At 46.6% G+C, this 18,477-nt stretch overlaps 1 long non-coding RNA gene across 1 annotated transcript in view; it reads right to left on the bottom strand.

Annotated features, from left to right (window-relative positions):
* Positions 1–3,712, bottom strand: part of LOC110261492 (uncharacterized) — a 34,001-nt gene extending 30,289 nt beyond the window's left edge. The window contains exon 1 of the long non-coding RNA XR_014809161.1: positions 3,570–3,712. This is a non-coding gene — a long non-coding RNA (uncharacterized LOC110261492). The remainder of the gene's footprint in view (positions 1–3,569) is intronic.
* Between the last annotated feature and the right edge of the window lie 14,765 nt (positions 3,713–18,477).

The raw sequence follows: 18,477 nt of genomic DNA, 5'->3' as shown, positions 1-18,477 counted from the left end.
CCATAGTATCAGGCATAATAAGAACTTAATAAGCTTTCACTGCTGTAACTATTATTATAATTTCCTCTAATTCCAAACAACCTTCCAAGGTAGGTCTTATTGTAAATGTTGAAAATAAGGCTCAGAGAGGTTTAGTAACTCGCCTAAAATCACAAAGTTAGTAAAGATCCCTGGGGAAGCGAGATGGAAATACATCATCCATAAGTGAAAGTTGGTGAATTTGCACACAGTGAATGAGAGACACCCTCTGGGGAAGGAACTGCATATGTGCTAAGGAAATTTGGGAATAACCAAGTCCAATCAAAGGGTAAACCCGGGAAGCATGCTTGGTTAGAGACTATAGCTCAAGAAGAGAACAAATTCATGGTATTGGACCCTGCCTAATGAAAAAATTCAGCTGCAGAGGTGGTGATGGCGGCTCTATGGGACCCAAAGGATGAGAATTGTAAACTGTTTAATCACTTCCTGTCAGGAGACAGGCTTCTTCTGGCCATGAGTATTCTTCCTATTTTTAATCTGCAGCACCCAATGGCTGTGATGTCGAGTATATAGTAACACCAAACTCAGTCACACTCTATGCATCAAAAGATGGGTGGAGAGAACTTATGTCAATTTGATGAAGAATAAATGTGCCACCTATTCCACAAGGACACTAGAATCTCTCCCTGGATTAAGCCAGACCAATAGCACAGGCACATGGACTGCACTGCTCTGAGTGATTCTGCCTGAACACGGTACCACCAGCTGCCACAGGAACACTGGAAGAAACAAAAAATCCTATGAAACTTGTATTTATGATACGGATGTGGTTCACTTTGTCCCATCACTTCCATGGGGACCTCCTCATTTCAAGAAAAGGAATAGCTCTGCATCTCCTGAGAAGTGGTCTCTCTTCACAGACACTGCGTGCCATGTAATCACTGTTTCCTTCTTTGACTTGCTTGCCAGACAGACAGCTCAGTTTCAAATTTGTGGTCTTCTTCCTGGGATGATTTTTTTTCTTTTTGGGGTCACATCTGCGGCATAGGAAAGTTCCCAGCCTAGGGGTCGAATTGGAGCTGCAGCTGCTGGCCTGCATACACCACAGCCACAGCAATGCCAGATCCAAACTGCCTCTGCAAACTACACGCTGCAGCTCGCATGCACTGTCCTGGCATGATGCTTATACTAACCTCACTCGTGGTTTTATCTGATTTTTCTAACTTTTCAAATGTTTCATTTTTCCTAATTGTGAAGTTTAAAAAAAATTGTCTAAGCTATTTTCGATTATGTTTTAAATCAGGCTGGAATAAATACCATGTTTGTATTCATGATGTCCAATTACTGTAACCCAGATGAAATGTTCCCCAAATACCTATGTCTCCTGATTTTGGTTTCTTGGTCACCCCTCCCCTCTAGGAATCCTGCTACTAGGAGGTGGGCACCCAGGACAGTGGGCAAGAGTATTCCACCTCAGGAGCTAAGTGGCCTCAAAACCAGACATCCAGTACTACCTTCTGTCTGTCCCGGTTTCTTTTCTGGGAGTGGGGATTGTTCTGGAGCTCAGAAGGGAACTTCCTGGGCAGGCGCAGTGCAGCTAATTCTCTGGCTAGGTTCAATATCAGAAAAACCCTTCTATAATGCTTTCCAGGGGATGACAAGGGGTGGGAACCAGCACTAAGAAGAGACAGAGAGTACCGGGCAACTTATCCTCAGACCACATTCATTCTGGTAGCAGTAGCAACAGGTTAAAAAATAGAGACATTATTATCCCACCTTGAGTGGATTAAATAAGGTGATTCAAGTAAATCATTTAGCATAGCTGCCACGACTGCCATTTCTTTTTTCTTTCTATTTGTTTGGTTTTGTTTGGTTTGGTTTGGTTTTTTCAGCCACACTCACAGCACATGGAAGTTCCTGGGCTAGAGATCAATCCTCTGAGCTGGGGCTACTACATAGGACAAGGCTACAGCAGCACAGGATCCCTAACCCACTCCTGCACAGGGCCAGGGACCCAGTGGGCACCTCCACAGAGACAGCTGGATCATTAACCCACTGGAGCCACAGCGAGAACTCCATCTATTCCCATCTCTATTACTGCCAAAACTATAACCATTAATTGACCTTACTACAACTCTGTAAGGTAGGTTAAGAGCACTCATTTTGAAGACGGAAGTGAGGAATCCCGGGCTCCTGTCACTCCGCAGCCTTCCACTAGGGGGCAGGCAGGGGATGCCGAAGGAGCGAAGTCCTTCTGGGAGCTTTGTAAATGAGCGCCGACAACTAGGAATAAAAGTAAACATCGACGTTCTTATTGAATAGAGTTCTTCTAGAAGTACTGCCAGGGCTCAATCTCCTTCTCTGCGTCCCGCTGCTTTTGATGTCTGTCCAGCTCAAGGTCTCTTGTGGTCTTTGCTTCTTTCACTATGACTCAGCTCCCTGTGACACGAAAGTCCCCTCCAACCCATAATCCTTTTTTTAAGGACTGGGTCTCATCTACTCTCAGGTTTGGTTTGGTTTTGTTTTGCTTTTTAAGGCCGCACTCGCGGCATATGGAGGCTCCCAGACTAGGGGTCCAATAGGAGCTGTAGCTGCCGGCCTACACGACAGCCACAGTAACGCCAGATCCCAGCTGCGACTGCGACCTACACCACAGCTCAGGACAACGCCGGAACCTTAACCAACGAGCGAGGCCAGGGATCCCACCTGCAACCTCATGGCTCCTAGTCGGATTCATTTCTCCTGAGCCACTACGGGAACTCTTACCCTCATGTTTCTTTCGCTCTAATAAATGAGAGACAGCATACTGAACCCGCATCGTGGAGCCACTCAGATTTCTCCTCTAGGCAGAGAACGTGGGACAAAGAGCGCACATCTTTACCTTCTGCAGAGCCCTAGGTCCACGAACTCATTTAATCCTGGGGAGGAGCCCCGCCCCCTCCCCGCCCCTCCCCCCACGCATGCTCCAAGCCCAAGGGGCAGTCCATTCGCAGAACCTTCTGGTATCGGGCGGGCTTGAGGAAGGCGCCGTGGCCTTAAGGCCCCAGGACCCGCAACACCGAGACTGTAGAAAGTTACCGCTAAGGAGACAGGATGCAGCGCGCAGCGGCCCGGAGCCGGGTCTACTGACTTCCCTTTCTCCCCGATTCACACCTTCCGAGGCCAGGCCACCTCCCAGACTTCTTCCCCAAACCCACGCCAGTCTCCAAACCTAAGAAGCAGCTACAGCCGCCGCCGTGCTTCTCCCTGCGGAGCTTTTGCTCTCGGGCCACGTGTAGCGAGGGCATTCGGGGCCTCGCGGGCCTAGCACGCGGAGGGCCGGCAGCCGCTCGGGGAGCTGGGCCGCTGGGTGGCGCTGTTCCTTCTCCGGAACTAACACCCCCACCCCCACCCCCCGCGCCGGGGGCTTTGCTCAGGGTTTCGTCCGCCCTCCCGCCCAGCGCCCTTCCTTGGCCACTTGCTTCTCCTTCCCCGCCGCTGCCTCTTCCTTCTCGCTTGCCCTCCTCACGCTCCTTTTCTGTCCTTCGACTCTCACCCTCAGCAGCTGAAGGGTTTAGCTTCTGGACCTCTGCAGGACCTGGGGATTTTACCTTCTCTGTGGCGGCTTCTCAGGGAGCCTGTCGCCGCGGCTGGGCTGTGAGGCCTCCTCCTCGAAGTCACTGACAGAGGCCGGAACAGGGCCGCCTCCCAGCTCGGACCTGCTGCCTCCCTCGGGGTCCACGCAGCACGAAGACGCGTGCTTGTGGGTTGAACACACACGGTTGAGTTCCTGTGCTTTTGTGTGCCCATCTTCTTCAGTGCATCTGTGCCCAAGGGGCTTCGTCCACGAAAAAGAAGTGGATTCCTCTCAGGGCCCGGAATATACTGTTTCTTCTGTTTTAATGAAGTGAGAAATCCCTCATTAAAAACAATCCAGATAAACTTCTTTAATAACCAGCTGCGTTGGCCCTTAGCTCCCTCCCTGCTGAGGGCTGAGGGCCGCGGTCCCCGGATTACAATCTAACAGCTATCAGTTCTGCTTTCTTTGGTGACAGTCTGCCGGGACATTTCCTTTTTTTGACTTCTCGGTGATTCTTAGCTCTTCACAAGCAAACTAGACCAGGAAACTCCAGCATCTTGTGCCACAAGCATTGGCTTGAATTGGACTCAAAACACTTCCTCTTCAAAGGGCAGCACTCTGAAAAGTATGAACCTATTTTATTAGTCGTGATGGAAAGAGCTTTTTGGGGTTTCAAGTCTACCTGAGTAAAAAAGCACACTGATTCCTGGTTTTAATGCCATCCTGTGGTACCTGAGATGCTCTCATTGGGGTAAGCTGGGAGATGGTTGCGTGGGACATCTCTACTTTTTTTTGCCATATTCTGTGTGTGAGTCTAGAATTATTGCAAAAAGAAAAGAGAAGGGGGAGAGGGGAGCCGGGGGGGAGGGGAAGGGGGGGGGAAGGGAGGAGGGGACGAGAAGGGGAAAAAAAGAGGAGAAAGAGGAGGGACATTAAAAACTATGTCCTGGAGTTCCCTTCATGGCGCAGTGGTTAACGAATCCAACTAGGAACCATGAGGTTTTGGGTTCGGTCCCTGGCCTTGCTCAGTGGGTTAAGGATCCGGCGTTGCCGTGAGCTGTGGTGTAGGTTGCAGACAGGGCTTGGATTGTGCGTTGCTGTGGCTCTGGTGTAGGCCGGTGGCTACGGCTCCGATTCGACCCCCAGCCTGGGAATTCCCATGGGCTGCGGAAGCAGCCCTAGAAAAGGCAAAAAGAAAAACAAACAAACAAACAAAAAAAACATGTCCTGGAGTTCCCGTCATGGCTCAGAGGAAATGAACCTGCCTAGCATCCATGAGGACTGGGGTTTGATCCCTGGCCTTGCTGAGTGGGTTAAGGATCCGGCTTTGTGGTGAGCTGTGGTGTAGGTCGAGGATGCAGCTTGGATCCCATGTTGCTGTAGCTGTGGTGTAGGCCGGCAGCTGTAGCTCTGATTCAACCCCTAGCCTGGGAACCTCCATGTGTGGTGGGTGCGGCCCTAAAAAGACAGGAGTTCCCGTCGTGGCTCAGTGGTTAACGAATCTGACTAGGAACCATGGGGTTTCGGGTTTGATCCCTGGCCTTGCTCAGTGGATTAAAGATCCAGCATTGCCATGAGCTGTGGTGTAGGTTGCAGACTTGGCTCAGATCGCATTGCTGTGGCTCTGGTGTAGGCCAGTGGCTATAGCTCCGATTCACCCCCTAGCCTGGGAACCTCCCTATGCCGCGGGAGCGGCCCAAGAAATGGCAAAAAGACAAAAAAAAAAAAAAAAAAACCCCAAAAAAACAAAAGGTTGAAAAAATATGTACTCGATGATGGAGTTCCTGCTGTGGTGCAGGGGGATTGGTGGTGTCTCTGGAGCACTGGGACACAGGTTTGATCACCAGCCGGGCACAATGGGTTAAGGATCAGGTGTTGCCTGAAAAAAAAGACATTCTAGGAATAGGGACTCTCCTTATTCCTGGGGTTTTGGCTCCAACTCTGTTGCGGCTTCCTACCTTAGTGAACTGGATTAGTGAACATGTGTGATCACAATGACTCTGCCTAGACAAGAGGCAGGGGTGTGTAGAAGCCTGCCCAGCCTCCCTGTCACATGTCCCAGGAGCCTTTCACTCTTGGGCCTCCAAAAGAGGGTGGAAGTGTCCCCTCACCAGCAGAGGGGTCAATGAGTAATTCGTATTAAAGGAGTGATTTTGCCTGGAGTGTCTGTCACATGTATCGCCCTCAGGACCCCAGCAGGGCTATTGCAGCTGGCAGGTGGCTGATGGAGGATTTTAGGATTAGCATCTTGATTACATCATCTTTGAAGACTTGACTAACATCTGGCATTGTCTGGAAGATGGCATGGAGGAGGGTATACCCGCAGATCCCTGGCAGTTGGAGAGCTGAGTCACTTGAGAGTCTGAAAGTTCAAGAGCAGCTGCAGTGTTGGGCAAAAGCCAAGATTGAGGGAGACTGAAAATATATTGAATTTCCCAGGCTCCCTGGGGCATAGGCTTATTTGTGACCGCAGCAGCCTCCTGGGCACGAGGCTAAGGAAGGCTTGGGTTTCTTTAGGGGAGTGAGAAATCGGAGAGCAGAGCCACAGATGGGGCAGTGGAGAATGTAGGACCTGGAAATTTACTTGAGTGTCTGCTTGAAATGCAAGGTCCTGTGTTTCCAAAAAAGTGTAAAGATGCCAAACTCAGGATACCAGGGGAAGGGATAAATGAAGACAGTCTGTAATATGTTGGAGGGAAAAACTGAGTGACTTATACATGTGTGTGAGGTGTCCCTGTTAGACATTTGTAAATTTTCCTCCATGTGGGAATGTTTCAGATGCTGCTTTTAAAGAAATGACATAGTCTGCATGGCTGGTGGAGTTTATTTTTAAAACCCTGTCCAGCCCTTAGTGCTTTACCATGTATTATTCCCCAATGTGTTTTTGCTTTTTTAAAAAAAACATTTAAAATTTTTACCAAACTTATATATGTATATAATTTTAAAAGGCAAAAATATCCCTACAAGACTTATAACAAGAAGCCGTGGTCTTTACACCACTTTTCCAATCTCTAATTCTCTTTTCCTAGATGCAAACATTTCTATGCTCCATTTGCTTTTATCTTCCTATTTTTTATTTTTTATTATTATTATTTTGGTCTTTTCTAGGGCCGCACCTGTGGCATATGGAGGTTCCCAGGCTAGAGGTCTAATCGGATCTGTAGCCGCCGGCCTACGCCAGAGCCTCAGCAATGTGGGATCCGCAACCTACACCACAGCTCACAGCAACGCTGGATCCCCAACCCACTGAGCAAGGCCAGGGATCAAACCCCAAACCTCATGCTTCCTAGTCGGATTCATTAACCACTGCGCCATGACGGGAACTCCTCTTCCTATTTTTTAAATAACAAGTTGTATCAGCCAGGGTTGAGTGCAGGAAATAGAGATTATGCTAGATATATTAAGCAGGAAGTGATTTTACAAAGGCTGTTAGGAGCTTTTGAAATCTTTAGAAGGGCTAAAGGAGGAGGTACCCACCTGAGCCTTATGGAATGATAGCTAGAATAATATAGTTTATTAGGTGTTCCTTTGATGGCTTGCTTATAAATTTATCACTAATTTGTCATCAGATTCCCCTTCAACAGTGTAGTTTTCCTCTCCATTCAAATACATGATAATCAATTTCATTTTTTTCTTGGACATAGCCTTTGGTGGCCAGGTAAGGGAATTACCTTTATTCCTGAGGTTTTGGCCTCAATCTCCTGTTTCATTCTGGACCTGTGGATCCCTAGGTGACCCATATGGCTTCCTCTTGGGATGTCCCTTTAACACACACACACACACAAAACGATGGTGCCAATTATTTTGGGTTATGTACATACAACAATGTTGCTTAACACCCGAAGGTGACAAGAAAAGCTCTGAAACTTTCTTGACCTAGGGAGAGGAAAGACAGCTTTCCATGGACACTGTTTCCACAGCTGCATTGCTGTCTTAACTGTCATATAGTTTGATGGATGGTGCTATGAGAAAAATATAGCTTTTTCTTGATTTGACATTGTTCTAGCAGGACAGGCAGTAATAGCCACACTTAATAAATGGATAAACTAAGGCTGAGAGAGTTTATACATTCTTTTAAGGGGCAGAACTATATTAGAACTCAGGTTTTCTGACTTTTTCTTTTCTGGTGTGTGTGTTTACTCTGTAACTCATCCACAGTTAAAAAAAAAAAAAAAAAAAGACTGACGGGGACTTCCCATTGTCTCGGTGGAAAAGAGTCTGACTAGTATCCACGAGGACATGCAGGTTTGATCCCTGGCCTCACTGAGTGGGTTAAGGACCTGGCATTGCCATGAGCTGTGTGATGTAGGTCACAGACATGGCTCAGATCCCACATTGCTATGGCTGTGGTGTAGGCCAGAGGCTATAGCTCCGATTGGACCCCTAGCCTGGGAACCTCCATGTGCAGCGGTTGCGACCCTAAAAAGACCAAAAAAAAAAAAAAAAAGATAGAGTTCCTGCTGTGGCACAATGGGATTGGTGGCATCTTGGGAGTGCTGGGACACAGGTTTGATCCCCGGCCTGGCACAGTGGGTTAAGGATCCAGTGTTGCCTCAGCTGTGGTTTAGGTCACAACTGCAGCTCAGATCTGATCCTTGGCCTGGGAACTCCATATGCTGCTGGGTGTCCAAAAAAGGGAAAAAAAAAAAAAAAAAAAAAAGAATGACTCACAGAATGTTAATGTGGCAAAAATCATCAGAAATCCTCCAACTGCTAGAACAAAACCCCCTCAAAGATAGGACACTGCTCGCTACTGAAACCTCAGTGCGAAGTCAATGCCTGTTCCTGAGTTGGCACTTAATAAATGTGTAGAATGAATGGATGGGTGAAAGAATGAATGGTGTAGCTGTTTATAAGTGAGGAAACAAAGCTCCAGAAATGTTGACTTGTCAAAGTCACTTACCATATTTTGTAAATTACTAGACATGTGTGGATATATGCTGTGCTCATTGCCCCAGCAAGTGCAAGACAGGGGTGTGACACTGTGAGACATAAGCCAACTTCCCTTGATCAATTTCCAAGAGGCTCCTGGCTCAGATGGCCACTACCCAGCTGTTGCCACTAGAGGGCTCATCAAGACCTTTCATCAGGAAGATACAGGCAGTATGGGAACCTCTTTTTGCCCTTTGTTGCCATGGATACTGTTTCCACGGTTGCTTTGACCTTTGACTGGCTTTGCCCCCCCATTGTCACATTATCTCTTTTGCTACATGGAATATATATTTGGGTTATATTTTCATTCCTGTCAATTCAACAATTTTACCACATCCAAATTTTTCTAATGCCAATTTTCATCAATCCTGACATTTATGGTATCTGTTTGACTTTACTAGTGAGTTCTGCTTTTTCCAATACTTGCAGCTCTGTGATCCAGTATCCAACACAGCATTATACCTCAGCTCCATTCAATGGGGTGTCAACTGCAAGCAGCTAAACACGAGCAATGAATACTAATTAGAACGGGGAAGAATGGGTCTTTTGTGGCCCAGCGAGAGGAAATGCCTCTGCTCAGGGGTGCATCTGTAACTCACCTTGCTTGCCGCCCCCGCCCCTGTATGACTACGTTGCTGATGGTAAGTGGCACTGCTGAAAACTCCATGAGTTTTTTTAAAGGTTCCCAAAGAGGGTGTAGAACATTAAGATATTTCACAGCTTTTGCATCTGCATGACAGCAATGTCCTCCAGCTTCCAGGAGACACCTTGTACACAGCTCTCCACTGTGCCCTCATAGCCACACATAGTAACTGGCATTTGTGTCCTCAGTAAAGATCTGATGAATGGTTAAGTGAGTCATCACACACACACATCCCGTGGGTAGAGCATAGCAGCTGAAAAACTCTCCTGGGTGGAGAAAATCACAAATACCTTGAAGCTGCCTTGATTTGGAGCTGCTGTCTTAAAACCCCTCCGGTGGGGTCCTGAGCTCAAAATGGAGTCACTCTGCTTGTATCAGTCTTTTGAGGGTGGAGCCTGAGATGCTGCAGATATTTTAAAGAGCAGAATGCACCTGTCAAAGCAAATAAATGCCATGTCGAAACCGACGACACTTCTGACACTTCCTACCGGTCATCGTATACATGGAGTTGCGTTTATTTTGTCTATGTGTCCAAAACTCATTTGTAGGCTGGAGGCTCCCAAGAATGTGGAGAGTGTCTGGTTTCTCCTTCTTGGCTCAAAACCCAAAACAGATGAAAGGACCTGTCATTGCAAGCTTAAATAAGAGAAGAATGGAGGACAAGTTTTTCACACATACGGAGAATTTATGTGAGGAGGGTGCTGAGCAGTTACTCATCACCTGAGGTTCGGCTGTGATGAGGTAAACAGAGAATGATCCTGGAGTTAGAAGACCTGAGTCTAACTCCACCTCTTCCCACCCCACTCTGCCAGTCACCATTCATGTGATTCGTGTGATTTGGGGACAATTTATTTAGCTTCTCTGAGCTTTAGTCTTTGCATTTCTAAGAGGGGGATGATTTTCCTACATCACAGAGCTAATGTGAGGATCAAAACAAACCACGTATGTGAAAGCAGCACAAAGTGCCCATAAATATTTCATAAATATCTGGTCACTTACCCCCTCCTCTGGGAAGCTTTCCCGGGTCTGCAGCAGCTGAGAGAGGGCCCTCCTTTGGGCTCCACCTCAACGCATACCTCTACTATAGCACCTTATAATGTTTTTTAAAGTTTTATTTATTTAAAAAATTTGGGGAGTTCCTATTTTGGCTCAGTGGAAATGAATCTATCATTTGTGAGGACATAGGTTCGATCCCTGGCCTTGCTCAGTGGGCTAAGGATCCAGCATTGCTGTGAGCTGTGGTGTAGGTCAAAGATGCGGCTCAGATCCTAAGTTGCTGTGGCTGTGGCATAGGCCAGCAGCTGCACTTCCGATTGGACCCCTAGCCTGGGAACCTCCATGTGCCTTGGTGCGGCTCTGAAAAAAAGACAAAAAAAATTTCATTGGAGTATAGCTGTCTTACAGTGTTGTGTTAATTTCAGGTGTACAGCAAAGTGAACCATTTATACATGTACATATACCCATTCTTTTTCACATTCCTTTCCCATACAGGTCACTAGAGTATTGAGTAGATTTCCCTGTGCTACACAGTAGGTCCTGTTACTCATCCGTTCTGTATATAGTGGGTGTGTATATGTCAATCCCAAACTCCCAATTTATCCCTCCCTGCAACATTTCACCTTTGGTAACCATAAGTTTGGTTTAAAAAATCTCTAAGTCTGTTTCTGTTTTGTGAATATGTTCTTTTGTATTATTTTTTATTAGATTCCATACATTAATGATCTCATGATATTTATCTTTCTCTGCCTGATTTACTTAGTATGATAATTTCTAGGTCTGTCCATGTTGTTGCAAATGGCATTATTTTATTCTTTTTTATGGCTGAGTAATATTCCATTGTATATATGTACCACATCTTCTTGATCCATTCCTCTGTTGATGGACATTTAGGTTGCTTCCATGTCTTGGATATTTTAAATAATAGCACTTTACACTGTATTACATTGTTGATTTTCTTGTCCTTGAGGGCAAGAATTATGCATTCACTTCTGTTAGTCTAATGCCCCTGCTCTCGAAAGAATTCCCAACACATACTGGACTCTTAATAAAGGAATTTTAATTTCTTTGTACTTCTAAATAAGACCAAATCAAAGAAATAGCATCAGAAGAAAGCATTCATTTATTCATTCATTTATTCCAAAATATGTTTATTTAATCAAATCTAAGATGACACTGAGTTCAAGATGCACCATTACTTATGTCCTACTAAGAAAGTGGTGCCAACTAAACCACATCATGCTACCAGTGGGAAGACACATTTCCATTTAGACTCCATTTAATTAAGTAATTAATTGTATTTATTTATTTATTTGCAGACACCTCCTTTCTAGTGTTTTATTTTATTTGGTTTTCTGCCTGCTGTCCTGATTGGGTGATTTACATTATTCCATCTTCCAAGTCACTAATTCATTCCTCTGCATTATTCACTCTTCTCTTTAGTGACTTTAGCTCAGTTTGCCTCTCTGCAAATGAATTTTCTAACTTTTCTTGGCTCCTCCTTATATTTTCTAGTTCCTTTCTAAAGGAATCTGCATTACTGTTTATATCTGCTCTTAATTCTTTGATATTCAGCCTTAATTCCTTCAGTATTTTCACTGTCTCCCTTTTGAACTCAAAGTCTGTCAGACTGCAGAGGTCTGTTTCATTGTTGACTGCCTTAGGAGAATTCTCCTGTTCCATTAACTGGGAATGGTTTCTGAGCTTCTTCATCTTGCTTATGTATTTCTTTTTCTGTGAATTTAGGGAAGCCAAACTGTAGTCTTGTAAGGCTACTTCTAGCACCCCTTTGTATTTTGGGGGGTTTACTATTTATTTTTGGTGTGGGAGTTTGAATATTTGCTGTCTGTTTCTTTGGTGTGAGCAGGCTGTTATCCCCAAGATGCTCAGTGTGTTTTCAGGGAGAAGGAGGCAATGGGTGGAGCCAGTAGTCAGTGCCTGGTCGTTGGGCTCTCAACAGCAGCAAGGACCTGCAGGAAGGTGGCACAGGGTACTCCTAGTTGCAGGGCCCTGGGAAGTGGTAATGAGCTCTAGGCAGATCTACAAAGTGTCCGGAGCATTTGGCAGTAGCAGCAGCTGGGTGTGTGAGTTCCCAAGGGAGTAAGAGCAACAACAGCTTGTGTTCGATTGCAGTGCCCTCCTCTGAGGTGATTGGAAACGAAGGTGGTGCCTGTTCAGGGACCCCTAATGGTAGCGGGCCACGACCGCCTCTGGAGTTAGTGATAACTGCGGTGGTTTGCCCCCGCCACCTGTAGACCATGCATGAAGCACCCCGTCTCACTTAGCCCACGTAGGAGGTGCTGCACAGGCTGCTCCTAGTTGCAGGATCCTGGGAAGTAACAGATCAGGCGTGTGGGTACTGCCCGGAGCATTCAGCAGTGGCATCAGCAGGGCTGGTATGTTCCCCGGGCTGTGAGAGCACCAACAGGTGATGTTTGGTCACAATGCCCTCCTCTGTGATGCCCTTGAGGTGAAAGGGGCTGCAAGTGGTGGCTGTTCACGGACCTCTAGTGGTGGCGGGCTGCTCCCACCTCTGGAGCCAGAGATAACTGGTGGTTTGCCCCCCTCTCCTGTAGACCATGCAAGAAGCGCCTCGTCCTGCTTAGCCCCCACAGGAGGTGCTGCACAAGCTGCTCCTAGTTGCAGGTTTCTGGGAAGTGACAGTGATCAAGCGTCTGGGCACTGCCCAGAGTGTTTGGCAGTGGCAGCAGCAGGGCCGGTGTGTTCCCAGAGGAGCGAGAGCAACAGCAGGTGGTGTTCCATCACAATGTCCTTCTCTGTGTGCCCTCTGAGGTGGTTGGGGCTGCAAGTGATTTTTGATCAGGTATCCCCAGGGGCAGTGGGCCGTGCCCATCTCTGGAGTCAGAGATAACTGCAGCGGTTTGCCCCCACCATCTGCAGACCACGTGAGAAACATTGTCCCACTTAGCCCACATAGGAGGTGCTGCACCAGCTGCCCCTAGTTGTAGGGTCTTGGAAAAGGACAGTGACCAAGTGCCTGGGTGCTGCCCAGAGCATTTGGCAGTGGCAGCTGCAGGGCGGGTATGTTCCCAGGGGAGTGAGAGCAACGGCATATGGTACTTGGTTGCAGTGCCTTCTTTTTTATATTTTTGCCAACCCCTGAGGTGACTGGGGCCGCAGTTGGAGCCCACTCAGGCCCCCAGTGGTGGCAAGCCACGCCTCCCTCTGGCCTCCAAGACGACCACTGCGGTCCGTCCCTACCGCCTGTAGTTCATGCAAGAGGCACCATGTCACCCTTCGCCCACACAAGAGGTGCCTGGCCACCAGTAGCCTGCACAAGGAGTGCCCAATCTCCCCTAAAGGAGCAAGAAGCTTCTCAACGACGCTCCTGCCCCCGTGGCCTGCGCCAGAACTGCCCCGCCCTCTGAGAGCCCGCCGGCATGCGCATGTGCAGGGAGATTCCTATGGCATCCGCCCCTCCTCCTCTCCCCTACTCACCGGTGGCGTCCTGCCTCTCCTGCAGGCCTGGATCTTCTCCCAGGTTTCCTCTGCCGTGGTATTCCACTTCCCAGCCCGTCGCACACTGATCCATTCCCCGCCCGTGGCGCACTGTTCCGTAGCCCCTCAGGCTGTCCCCACACAGCCAGCCCCAGTCCTCTCCACCGGACTGACCTCAGGAGCCCAAGTCTAAGCATCCAGGCCCCACCCGAGCATCTCAGGCTGTGATGTCCTGGTTGGTGGTTCAGATGATCTGTGGCTCTCTTTCCGCTTTGCCCTCCTCAGTCCAGCTGCTGCACTTTGAGGTCCCTCTGTCTCGGCTGATCTCCCAGTGGGTTAAGTGGCTTCCCAGGGTGTGGGTTCCTTTTTTCCTTCACTGCTCATCTCAGGAATGCTAGTCCCGTCCTGATTCCTTTTCTTTATCTTTTTTTATTTTGTTCTACCCAGTTACATCAAGAGTTTCTTGTCCTTTTTGGAAGTTTAAGTTCTTCTGCTAGCATTCAGTTGATGTTCTGTGCGAATCGTTTTACATGTAGATGTGTTTTTTCGATGTGTTTGTGGGAGAAGTTGAGCGCAACCTCTTACTCCTCTGCCATTTTGCTCCTCCCCTCTGTCTAGTGTTTTATTTTAATGTCAAACTGAAATTTCAATTTTAAATGACTTAAAATTTTGAGTATATGTGAACATGCACACACACACATACACACATATCCCCAAACATGTAGTAAAAATGAAAGATACTCTGCTAAGTGTTCTGAAGTTGTTCTTAAAGGGAGAGGGGGAATTCCCATCGTGGCTCAGCGGAAACGAATCTGACTAGCATCCATGAGAACGCAGGTTCAATCCCTGGCCTCGATCACCGGGTTAAGGATCCGGTGTTGCCCTGAGTTGTGGTGTACATCGCAGACCTGGCTCGGATCCCTTGTTGCTGTGGCTGTGGTGTAGGCCTGCAGCTACAGCTCCAATTTGACCCCTAGTCTGTGTGCTGCGGGTGTGGCCCTAAAAAGACAAAAAAAAAAAAATAAATAAAATAAAAGGGGGGAGGGGATATAGAGTTTGTAATTTCAGTTTCAGGTGCTTGTTCGTGACAGTATAAGTTGGAAAAGTATTGTTTGTTCAATACAACAATAACGCAATCATAGTTTCCCTTAATATTTTTTTAGAAGAAAAACTGGCTATTACCTTACTGGTTTGTTTAGAAGTAGAACATCGTATTTTTTACTTCATTAAACTTTGGTGGAGATTTTTCGTACTTTTAGATCCAACACTCGTCTGTTACTACACTTCAAAATCTTTTTTTTTTGCCGTTCAGGGCTGCACTCGCAGCATGTGGAGGTTCCCAGGCTAGGGGTCAAATTGGAGCTACAGCTGCTGGCCTACATCACAGCCATAGCAATGCAGGATCCGAGCCTTGTCTTCAACCTACACCACAGCTCAGGGCAGCATCGGAGCACTGACCCACTGAGCAAGGCCAGGGATCGAACCTGCATCCTCATGGATAATAGTCAGATTCGTTTCTGCTGTGCCACAATGGCAACTCCCTAACTGAAATTTTTAAAGGGGAAATTAACTACTCTTTTTTTAAAAAATTGAGGTGTAGTTGATGCACAATATTATATGTTTCAAGTGTACAACACAGTGATTCACAGTTTTTAAAGATTGTATTCCATTTCTTTTTGTTGTTGTTGTTGTTGTTGTTGTTGCTATTTCTTGGGCTGCTCCTGCGGCATATGGAGGTTCCCAGGCTAGGGGTCGAATCGGAGCTGCAGCCACCGGCCTACACCAGAGCCACAGCAACACGGGATCCGAGCCGCGTCTGCAACCTACACCACAGCTCACGGCAATGCCGGATCGTTAACCCACTGAGCAAGGGCAGGGACTGAACCCGCAACCTCATGGTTCCTAGTCGGATTCGTTAACCACTGGGCCACGACGGGAACTCCCTCCATTTCTATTTATTATAAAATATTGGCTCTATTCCCCCATGTTGTGCCGTATATCCTTATAGCTTATTTATTTTATACATAGTAGGTTGTACCTATAAATCCTCTACCCCTGTTTTGCCCCTTCCAGCTTCTTTCTCTCCCCTGGTAACCACGAGTTTGTTCTCTATGTCTGCGTCTGCTTCTTTTTTGTTGTATTTATTGGTTTGTTATATAAGATTTTAGATTTTGCATATAAGTGATATCACAGTATTTGTCTTTGCCTGACTTATTTTACTTAGTGTAACACCCTCCAAGTCTATCCATGCTGTCACGAACAACAAAGTTTCATTCTTTTTTATGGATGAGTAGTATTCCATTGTATACAGATACTATATCTTTGTCCGTTTATATGCTGATGGGCTCTTAGATTCCTTCCATATCTTGGCAATTGTGAATAATACTCCCATGAACAATGGGGTGTGTGTATCTTTTCAGATTAACATTTTTGTTTCTTTCTGATATATTCCTAGGAGTAGAATTACTGGGTCATATGGTAGTTCTATTTTTAGTTTTTTGAGAAACATCCATACTCTTTTCCACAGTGGCTGCATTAATTTACAGTCCCACCAACAATATGGGAGGGTTTACTTTTCTCTACATCCTTGCCGACATTTATTATTTGTGTCCTTTTTGATGATAGCCATTTAGACTCCATTTAAAACTGTAATGTAGTTCCCCTCATGGCTCAATAGTTAACAGATCTGACTGGCATCCATGAGGATGAAGGTTCAATCCCTGGTCTTGCTCAGTGGGTTAAGAATCGGGCATTGCCATGGGCTGTGGTGTAGGTCCCAGGTGTGGCTCAGATTCTGCATTGCTGTGGCTGTGGTGTAGGCCAGCAGCTACAGCTCCGATTTGACCCTTAGCCTGGGAACCTCCATATGCAGCGAGTGCAGCCCTAAAAAGCAAACAAACAAACAAAACCTGTAATGGGGGGAATGGCACATCTTAGGATCAATGAGGCATACTGATTATTGAATGCCAACTCTTGTTTCATGTATTGCCCTCCAGACCCTTATTCTAAAGGAACTGACACTCTAATGGAAGGAGACAGACAGTGATCAGCTCCATGAAGGAAATAAATATGATGGTATATAGAAACTAAAGTTATGGGTTTTAGATAAATCATAGGAAAGGTCATGACTAGGTTAGAAAAATAACTATGTGGGATTAAGGTATCAAACAATACCTTCAGTAGGAAGAATGTTGAATCACTATTGCTGGACAAGTTCACCAAACATTCTTGTTTGTAAGGATGGGAGACTAGACCAGAATGTGCGTTCTCAGACATTTTTGTGAGGCGTGACACACCCGCATGGGCATAAATCCTACTCAGGCTCCATTCTTTAAGGGGTGTGCCTACTAGGTTTCCTTGATCTGGGCAACATGGCAAGAGCATGTGCCAGTTGGGGTCACCTGGATTTTGTACTGCTCTTCAACAATACCTAAAGACTTCTCTAAACACTGGATTTTATAAAGAAAAAAGGAAGGTTAGCTGACTGGGGTTGGATTGACACGCTGGAATAAGCTGTGTACAATCACTAATGAGATGGTGTGCATGTAACACCTAAATGACAGGTGTCATAATGAGTACAAGTATATGACTTGGAAGCCAACTACCAAATCTTGTAGTTCAAGGCTGCAGGAGTGGTCAGGGAGGGATTTCCCTTCTTTTTTTTCCTTTTCATAGCTGCACCTATGGCATATGGCGGTTCCTGGGCTAGGGGTCAAATCTACAGCAGCTACAGCTGCTGGCCTACATCATGCCACAGCAACAATGGATCCCAGACGCATCTTTGACCTATGCCAAAGCTTGCCCCAACGCTGGATCCTTAACCCACTGAGCGAGGCCAGGGAGCAAACCCGCATCCTCATGTACACCATGTCTATGTTGGGTTCTTAACCCACTGAGCCATAACAGGAACTTCTATTTCCCTTATTCTTTAAGACTTCACTTTTTTTCTTTGGGATATTTCTGCAGCTTCTTCACTTTGTCTTACTTTCAGTACTGTCCAGACACCACGCGTCTCTGGCCATGCATCTCTCTGTGGGTCCTCAAAGGCAGGAAGCACGCTCTTCTTCCCAGCAGTACCTTGCAGAGGTGGCCACATTCTGGATATGGAGGCTACATGGTGAGATGAGGGAGGCTCAGCAAAGCTCCTGCGCTTTTGGCAGGACTGCTGACCCAAAGGCACATGGATGTCCTGGGGTAAGTAGTTTGGGCCAGTTTAAGAGTTTCCCTAATCCTGTGTATCCTTATGCTGCTCTCTTATAGACAACCCTGGGATCTTTGGAAGCAGTGAAAAGAACTAAGATTGAGTATTCCAGTAGGCCAGCTGGTGCTCAATACATGTTTGATGAATGAGCAGTTGGTTGCATCCTGTAGACATGGCCTTTTGGCCTGATTGTTGGGAGGGCTTGAGTGTAGTGCTCTTGAGAGAATAGAAAGCTGTATGTATCCTGCAGGTGGATGAACTGAGATGAACAGACAGAAATGCATGGAATGTTTGACCCATACTTGGTCCTTGATAACATTTGTTAAATGCATGCATTTTGATAAGTGACTTAGACAAACATTTGCTTTATTTCTTTGATAAGACTTAATGAATATCTCTTATATTTGAGTGTGTGTGTCTACCCCAAATACTTTTTATGACTAAACTTGGTAGATAGGTAAAGGCAGCTTTCCTGAAGATGTAACCATGGCCAGACAGAATTGGGTGATACTCAGAGCAGAGGGGCATTCTTCTGAGCGTCCCTAACATGCCTATCCCCGGGGCCAGTGACCTTCCTCATCTGGTCATTCCAGGGCTCCAGACTGGGGGAGGGGAGTGGAGGCCTGAGGCCACATATCACACTTCATGGTGCCATAGAGGCTGAGAGGAGACTGGTTTGCTCTAGAACTAGATGTAGCCTCGACTGGG

The sequence above is a fragment of the Sus scrofa genome, chromosome 7 (assembly GCF_054392235.1).
Source record: "Sus scrofa isolate SSC_HxYL_T2T_F1_AM1 chromosome 7, Sscrofa_HxYL_maternal_Yorkshire_Landrace_v2.0, whole genome shotgun sequence".
Taxonomy (NCBI): domain Eukaryota; kingdom Metazoa; phylum Chordata; class Mammalia; order Artiodactyla; family Suidae; genus Sus; species Sus scrofa.
This window is presented reverse-complemented; position numbering and strand designations above follow the sequence as displayed.